At 43.8% G+C, this 8,183-nt stretch overlaps 1 non-coding gene across 1 annotated transcript; it reads left to right on the forward strand.

Annotated features, from left to right (window-relative positions):
- Positions 1 to 493: 493 nt before the first annotated feature.
- On the forward strand, positions 494 to 578 carry TRNAM-CAU (transfer RNA methionine (anticodon CAU)). The gene is given in 2 exon segments: positions 494 to 531; positions 543 to 578. It is a non-coding gene; the product is annotated as a tRNA-Met (tRNA).
- Positions 579 to 8,183: the final 7,605 nt, after the last annotated feature.

The raw sequence follows: 8,183 nt of genomic DNA on the forward strand, positions 1-8,183 counted from the left end.
ATTCGTGATTAACATGTTTTAATTATTCTAATCCTTCCATGGCAGAATCACACCACTAGTACATGCTTTTCTAATTCTTTCATTCCTCCTAATTTTTTTAAGGCAATCTCGTAATCCCAAGTTAAAAAAATAGTTAAAATGATCTGTCCTCACAAATCACACTCCTTCTTTTCCTCGACAATGACTGTATAGGTACTCGTCTCACCACACAACTGAGTATAAGCCTACAGTAGCGATTAATCAGGCTCCTATTGCATTATAGTATTTTCCTTTTAATTTATGTAGTTAGCGAAAAAGGAGGATTAGACTTAAAATTACTCGATTCAAGGTAGTCAATTTGGGGAATTCAAATTCAATTCAAAAACCATTGACCCAAAAACTAGTGGCTAAAATGTTTCTGTTTTTAAATCGATTTTTAAAACATTGATTCCGAATGAGGTTGATGTGAGACACGCTTTAACAGATCCGAACTCCAAAATGACAAAGCAGAATTGGGGTGGTGGCGCAGTTGGCTAGCGCGTAGGTCTCATAGCTTTCGAGTTATCCTGAGGTCGAGAGTTCGAGCCTCTCTCACCCCACTAGAATTTTTCTGCCCCTCGCAGCCGGCCAGCCCCAAAATAAAAGAAAACAACCAAAAAGATAAAACTAAATGATTTTTTTTTTTTGATTTTTTTGATAGAACAAAATGAAAATGGGGTGAGAGAGGCTCGAACCGCTAGCCAACTGCGCTACCACCCCACCATATAACACTAAAAAACCCATTTTATTCCACATTACTAATTTACGGTACATGCATTGATTCACGCATATAATTATGCTTGTGTAAGGAAGGAATTATTGGTTCCTACCTGTTGGAGGACTTGTCTGACCAAATGCATTTTACACAAGTTTTAAGGTTTAAGGATTAAGGGATTTAAGGGTTTTGAGTTTAGTTTTTAAAGTTTAAAATCTAGGGTTAAAGTTTAGGTTTAAGATTTAGGATTTGTATACAAAAAAATTTAAAAGTTGGCGGATACTTTCGTTTCACCATAGGGAGGACTTGAGATGGTCCCTTGGTGTCATTCTGAAAGAATACATGTGCCATCAATTTCAAGGAGCCAAAGGCCCTTTATGGCATGGCCATGGGGGCTCAAGTGCACCATGAGGGGTGGCAAATGGGTGGATTGGATTGGATTGGATAAGGGTTGAATATCAATCCTTTCATATTGATTCACCAAATCACCATGACCCATCATCAATGCTAGTTAAAGGATCATAACTCAGTCTAACTTTGATCCACCCATATTGACCCTTATCCATCCTCACCTATAAATACAAAAACGAGTCGGATTGACCTATATGCCCAAAATAAAAACTTTTGAGAGAACCAACTCTCTCGAGGCTGTCATGTGATAGAAATGGGTTGGGTCGGTCCCACATATCCGAAAAATAACATTTTTTTTGTGAATCATCTCTTAAGACTATCACATGACGAAAATGGGTCAGGCATTTCGTATACCCAACAATAAAATTTTTTGAGAGAATAATCTCTACCAAAGGCTACCACGTGGCAGAAATGTGTCGGATTGACCCGTATACCTGAAAATGCAAGCATTATGTAGAAAAATACTAAAAACTTTGCAGAGAATGCAAAAATACCAGAAAATTGCAAAAAATGCAAAAACGCAGAAACATTGTAAACAATTCATAAAAAATACAGAAAATACCAGAAATTTTGAAAAAAATGCAAAAAAAAATACTAGAAGTTACAAAACTTTCATAGAAAAAAATGTAGAAAGTATGCATGAAATTCAGGAAAAATAGGAAAAATAATAGAAAATTACAAAAAATGCAGAACTTTTGTAGAAAATTTGCAAAAAAAAAATGTAGAAAATACCATAAAATTGTAGAAAATAAAGAAAATATCATATATTTGTAGAAAATACCAAAACATTGTAGAAAAAGCAAGAAAATAGCAAACAATTGCAAAAAATGTAGAAAAATACCAGAAATTTGCAAAAACAATGCACCAAATACCAAAAAGTTGCAATAATGCAGAAAATAGCAAAAAAATGCAAAATTTGTGCAGAAAAATACAAAAAATTGCACAACTTTTGCAGAAAATAAAAAAAAATGCAAAAAATACAAAACAAAATTGTAGAAAATGCATGGAAACACTAGAAAAGATAAAAACATACCATAAAAGCATGATAGAAAATGGTAGGAGGAAGCCTCGACTTGAATAGAGACTTTCAAATTACTGAAACCAAGGACTAAAGTATCGGTATTGGGTATCGGGTACTATATTGGATAACATGGATATGAATACGATTTGGAAATGCATGGATAGAGACAAAAAATATGGAATGATATTGATACGCTAGGGAAATATATACAAATTTTATAAATACATTAATAACACTAAATTTAAGATCAAAATAATAATAAAACAGTATATAAATACATAGAAAATGTAAATTTTAATGATATATATGAAGAAATATATTACAATTAATATACTAGGACACGTAGATATTGATGACGCACGATCTGGAAGCTCCTAGCTGGAGTATGATCTATACCTTAGTTGTGTAGCGAGTTGGACCAAGCTGCAAGACAAAGGATTAGAGCACCTGGGGCGGTTAACCCTGTGAGGTCGCTGCGATGCTTAAGTCAGTACCGTGTCATGATTGCGAGCTAGAATCTGAGTGCTAGAGAGCTTGGATGCAAGTAATCGCGCGTACCTGGACCATGGAGGGGTTGATGCCTTTATATAGCTGAATTATTGCGGGTTTCCCAGAACAATTCTGAGATATGCGACCTGAATGGATGAGATCCATTTCCGCTTTAGTCAGGGAGTAGCGTATCAGTCAATGAACTTCATTATCGCCGACCGATTCGAACGGGGAGAAGATAAGGCTTGCCGTTATCCGGTATGATCCTGCAATATCCAAAGTCTACTGGGAAGCTACTGGGATTTATTACATGTCACTTCGGTTCCTGGGCCCCGAACTTGATTAGCGGTCGAGGTGGTATTACGCCGAGGTGACCTGTTGCCAAAGTGACTTTACGCCAAGCTCCGCATACCGTTGACTAGGCTCCCCTTGCTGAGTTGTCACCCTACATGCATATCGTGTCCACATGACTTTTATTTACCAGGTCCTACCAAATTACTCCTCATCATTTGCCCCCCCACTCCTTGTGGCAAGGGTCCAAACCCGGTGTAGGGAGTTCACGACGAGCTTAGGTGGATTTGGCATGAAATCTAGGTGATATGGAGGGGGAGTTGTTGGCTGGACCTGTTCGACAGTTCGATTCAACAAGAAGTAACCTAGATCGCGTACCCGGTACACGTGGATGTGAAGCCGTTTATAGACTACGCGAACGTCAAAACATGCACTAAATCGATTTCAACCTTGGGGGGTGTGCAACCGGTTTTCCTAGGAGCCGTCGGATCGTGTTGATCTTGACCGTTGATTCTCGGATATACTAGCTATAAATAGAGGTTTTCTTCACCACAAGTCCGCAAATCCACAATCTTTGAGGTCGCGCTCAAGTCTTCCAGTTCGGTATCAGCGTTTTCTGGGTCCGAGGTCGCCTCATTTTCTTCGGTCTTCCTTTTGGTGAGTCCACCTTCCTTTGCTTTTTCCTTTTGATTCTGTTGTCCTTTCCTTTAATATGTCTAGCCTTAGCTTAGATAGTCTTCAAGACGGGAGTGGCTAGTCCGTTGGGGCCGAGGTGGGTACCTCGGCTCAGACTGCGGATCCTCATCCTACCGAGGTGGTCACTTCAGGATAGGACGTGGTCCTCAGTCCGCCCGAGGTGGACTCACCTCAGCGACAGCGAGAGGCTTCTGGTAAATCAGCTTCCACCTCACACCGAGGTCGGCTGCCAGACAACTTCGGCCCATCGATAATGATGGTGGACAGGCTCCTAGCCTTAGTAGCCCGGTACAGACTCCCTAACGACCTTGTATATAGCATCCCCTTAGGCAACTTTCCTTGGGATCATGATCACAACGAGATAGTGATCTTTGTGGAGAATCTCGTAGCCGGTCTGCGTGTTCCACTTCACCCTCTTATCATCTAGATCGTTAAATTCTTTAACATTACTATAGACCAGCTACACCCGAACTCTATTCGTAATATTGTAGGGACCATTTCTCTTTTCCATGATTACAACCGTTCCCTTGACCTCAACGTCTTCTCTTTGATCCTTTCCATTAAGAAGAACTCGTCTTGCATTCTACCCGAGCACAGGGGAACTTACTACTTGTCTCCACATCCCAGGTACAAACTATTGCATGAGCTCCGTAATAAGATCGCAGGTACAAACTGTTGCAACCATCCAGGACCCCGGTGTTAGACTGGACCTGAATACAAGGGAGGGGGTCCGATCTTGGGCGGAGCTCGGCCTGGAGTTCGAAAACTTTGTGACCGAGGTGAAGCTCGTGCAAGTCGGCCTAAGTCCTCCTGGTAGGTTGCTATTTGTTGTACTTTTTTTATTCGTTTTACTTCAGTACTGTATCTGACTTAGCTCATTTTTTATCGCAACTGCCATGGAAGACATCCCTGCCGATGAGCTCTTCAAGAGCATGAAGAAGGGGAAGAAGAAGAAGAGAGCCTCCAAAAAGGCTCGCGTCGAGACTAAAGCATACACAACTGAGGTTGTCGTTCCTGAGCCCAAGCACCCACCAGTTTCCGAGCAGCCTCCCGTAATTGATCTGGTCAAATAGGACTTGGGCAAGGCCACCCCACCCCGCATGCCCAAGGAGGCTACGTCTTCAGAGCCCATCCCAGCAATTGCCACTTCTTCGGGCAGCGACGCTCTAGTTCGGAGCATTTTGACTCCGAAATTCAGCCTTCTCAAGAGCAAGGACGTGGTGTTCACTAAGGAGATCACTCGTTGGGCCGACTTGCCAGTTGCTCAGCTCGGGGCCCGAGTGGCCACACACTGTATGGTGGTATGTTCTTGGACTTGTCTTTCAAATTGTCTTGTACTTAGTTTTTTCGTATACTGATACTCATTTTCTTCCCTTGGCAGGTGAACTCCTCCATCCACGCTGTGGCTTACCAGTCCGAGGTGAACCTAAAGCGGGCTCTCGAAGCTGAGGAGTCTTCCTGAAATGCCCACGCCGAACTGAACTTAGCTCACAATGAAATCAACTAACGATGCACGAGCTAAGAAGGAGCTGCTAATTCTGCTGATGTCAGAAAAGAAGGAGCTCGAAGAGCATGAAAACGGCATTGAAGAGAGAGATCAAAAACCTCGAGGCCCATGTGAAGGAACAAACCGATGGAGGAGGCCAAGTTTAAGGCAGTTGAGGAGTACAAGCCCTTGGTGGAGCTTTGGGAAAGGTTGGTTGAGGCAGGGACAATGGGCTACCGCAAGGGGTTCAAGCTCAGCAGGTGGTTGACCCAGCATGAATTTCCCCACCACGATCTCATCGCCATCACCACGTCGATGATTACCAAGGAGATGGCCATTGAAGGTGCCAAGGATCCGGACTCCGAAGCGGAGAGTGATGACGACCCGCTTGATGACGAGGGAGAGGAAACCGGTGCTACCGAGGACCATATGGAGACAGATCCCCCTACAAAAGTCTCCACTAAGTATGAGGAGCCCCGAACAGATTGAAGCCTCTTTTCTTGGACCCCTCCCCCCCCTTTTTGTAATGCTCAATGTCACGAGCCTCCGAGCTCGGTTAATTGTAATCTTTCTCTTTTTTTTTGTACTTGAATTTCTTTATCAATGAAATACAAGTGTTTTGCAATATGTGTGCAAATTTTTCTAAGTGTAGATTACTCCCGATCTAGCGAGCTAAACCAAATATGAGTGGAATTTTTTTCTAAGTATAGATTACACCCGAGCTGGTGAGCTAAACCAAATAGGAGTGAAATTTTTTCTAAGTATAGATTACTCCCGAGCTGGCGAGCTCGACACTAGTAGGAATAATCTAATCGCCACTGTGTGCCAGGGCGAACAGACAGTGTAGGGTTCATACCCGACCTGTTTGTGTCTGGGTCACTTTGCTTTGCCCATGCCGAAGTGACTGGGTTTTATGTTGCCTATGCCAAAGAGGCAACTAGGACTTTTATCGTGCTGATGTCTCTTATCATCTCGGCACCATAGCCCTTAGGCTTCTGGGAGTGACTTATGGTCTTCTCTCCAGCTCGTCATCTATTTGACCAGTTTGGTGATTTCATGAGTGACTTATACTTGGAGTTGTGGATTCATACATAGTACCTTCTTAAGTTGTCGATGTTCCATACTCGAGGTACTAGCTTCCCTTCCAAAGTCTCGAGCTCATACGTGCCTTCCTCGTACACCCATCTTATACGGTATGGACCTTCCCAGTTTGGTCCAAAATTACTCACGCCGGGCTCAGGTACCATAACTTTCTGTAGGACTAGATCACCGACACGAAATTGCCGCTTCTTCACCCGAGCGTTATAGTACCGAGATACTTTCTGCTGGTATGCCGCAGTCCGGATGTAGGCCAGGTCTCATACCTCCTCTACAAGGTCCAAGTTGGTACGAAGCTCGTCATTATTTGCTTCCTCATCATAAGCATCAAGTCACAACATGGGCACTTCGATTTCTGTCGGGATCACTACCTCTGTATCATATGTGAGGTTAAAGGGGGTCTCACCCGTCCCTGTCTTGATGGTAGTCTGGTAGGCCCAAAGAACGCTGGGTAACTTGTCTACCCACAACCCTTTAGCTCGTGCAAGATGAGCTTTCAACCTGTGAAGGATGGCTCTATTCATTACTTCAGCCTGCCTGTTTGCTTGTGGATGTGCTACCGAAGTGAAGTTCTGCTGAATCCCCATCTTAGCGCACCAATTCTGGAATTTAATATCTTCAAATTACTTCCCGTTATCCAAAATCAAGATTTTGGAGAGTCGAAAATGGCATACGATGTTTTTCCAAAAGAAATTTTGCATGTTCCGGGCTGTAATGCTTACTAAGTCTACTGCCATGACTAAAAACTTCCACTGTCCGATTGTCGGTGGAAATGGACCGACGATGTCGATTCCCCACTGCGTGAAGGGCCATAGGCTAGTACGATACTTTAAAATGGTAGCAGGTTGATGGAGGATGTTAGCATGCATTTGACATTTTTTGCATTTCTTGACGAGTTCGAGTGTGTCTACTTTCATTGTGGGCCAATAGTACCCCTGGCTTAATGCCTTTTGGGCAAGGGCCCTACCCCCTACGTGTCCTCCGCATAGACCTTCATGGATATCATGAAGTACATGCTCAGCTTTCGTGAGTCGAAGGTAACGTAGGTAGGGGAGCATGAATGATCTCCTGTACAGTCATCCGTCTATGTGGACGTACTTGGTCGATTATTGCTCTACCCTCCGAGTTGCATTGCGTTATCCAGGTAGGGTCTCGTGGAGCAGATAATGAACGAGCGGGTCAATCCAGCTCAGTTCTGCTTGCAACACGGGAGCAACCTCTTCTGCCCCCCTGAGAACGTTGGGCCGAGGTAGGTTCTCTATGTACACAATCCACATAGTGTTGTTGCTCGTACTTGCTAGTTGTGACAGGGTGTTGGCCTTGGCATTCTCGGACCTCAGGATTTTTCTGATGAAGCAGGAACGAAAGCAGGAACGAAACCATTGACTTGGTTAATGGTGAGGTGCTTTGTTCCCAACTCCTTTGCTAAGTTGTTCGATGCCTCGAATCCAAACCGGAGAGCATACTCCAGTTTCACCTTGCTCGAGTTGTACAATATCAACTACGCTCCGCTTCCTCGCTGGTTAGACAAACCATCGACATGGAGGATCTAGGGCTCCTCGTCCCAGGTCACTACTACTATGACCGGGACCGGTGCCGCACTGGTTGATGCCTCCGACGTGCGAACAGGCTCAGTTAGTTTAGGGGCCGATGCACTAAACGTGCATTTTACTATGAAATCTGCCAATACTTGGGCTTTGATCGCTGGTCATGGCTCAAACCGAAGGTCATATTCCCTGAGCTCGATGGACCAATTCGTCAATCTCCCGGACACCTCGGGTTTAAGTAGGATGTGCGTCAGAGGTCTATTCGTAAGGACAACAATGTCGGGGTATCTAGTCTCTGCATCCTGCAGTACCTTACTTACATAGTAGATGGGTCGTTGAACCAGATCTACCTCCCTAATTAGTACCGAGCTGACTACCTAGTCACTCGCAGAGAGGTACAACTTCAAAACA

The sequence above is a fragment of the Nelumbo lutea genome, chromosome 6 (genome assembly GCF_056320005.1).
Source record: "Nelumbo lutea isolate HS-2025 chromosome 6, American lotus-T2T, whole genome shotgun sequence".
NCBI classification, from domain to species: Eukaryota; Viridiplantae; Streptophyta; class Magnoliopsida; order Proteales; family Nelumbonaceae; genus Nelumbo; species Nelumbo lutea.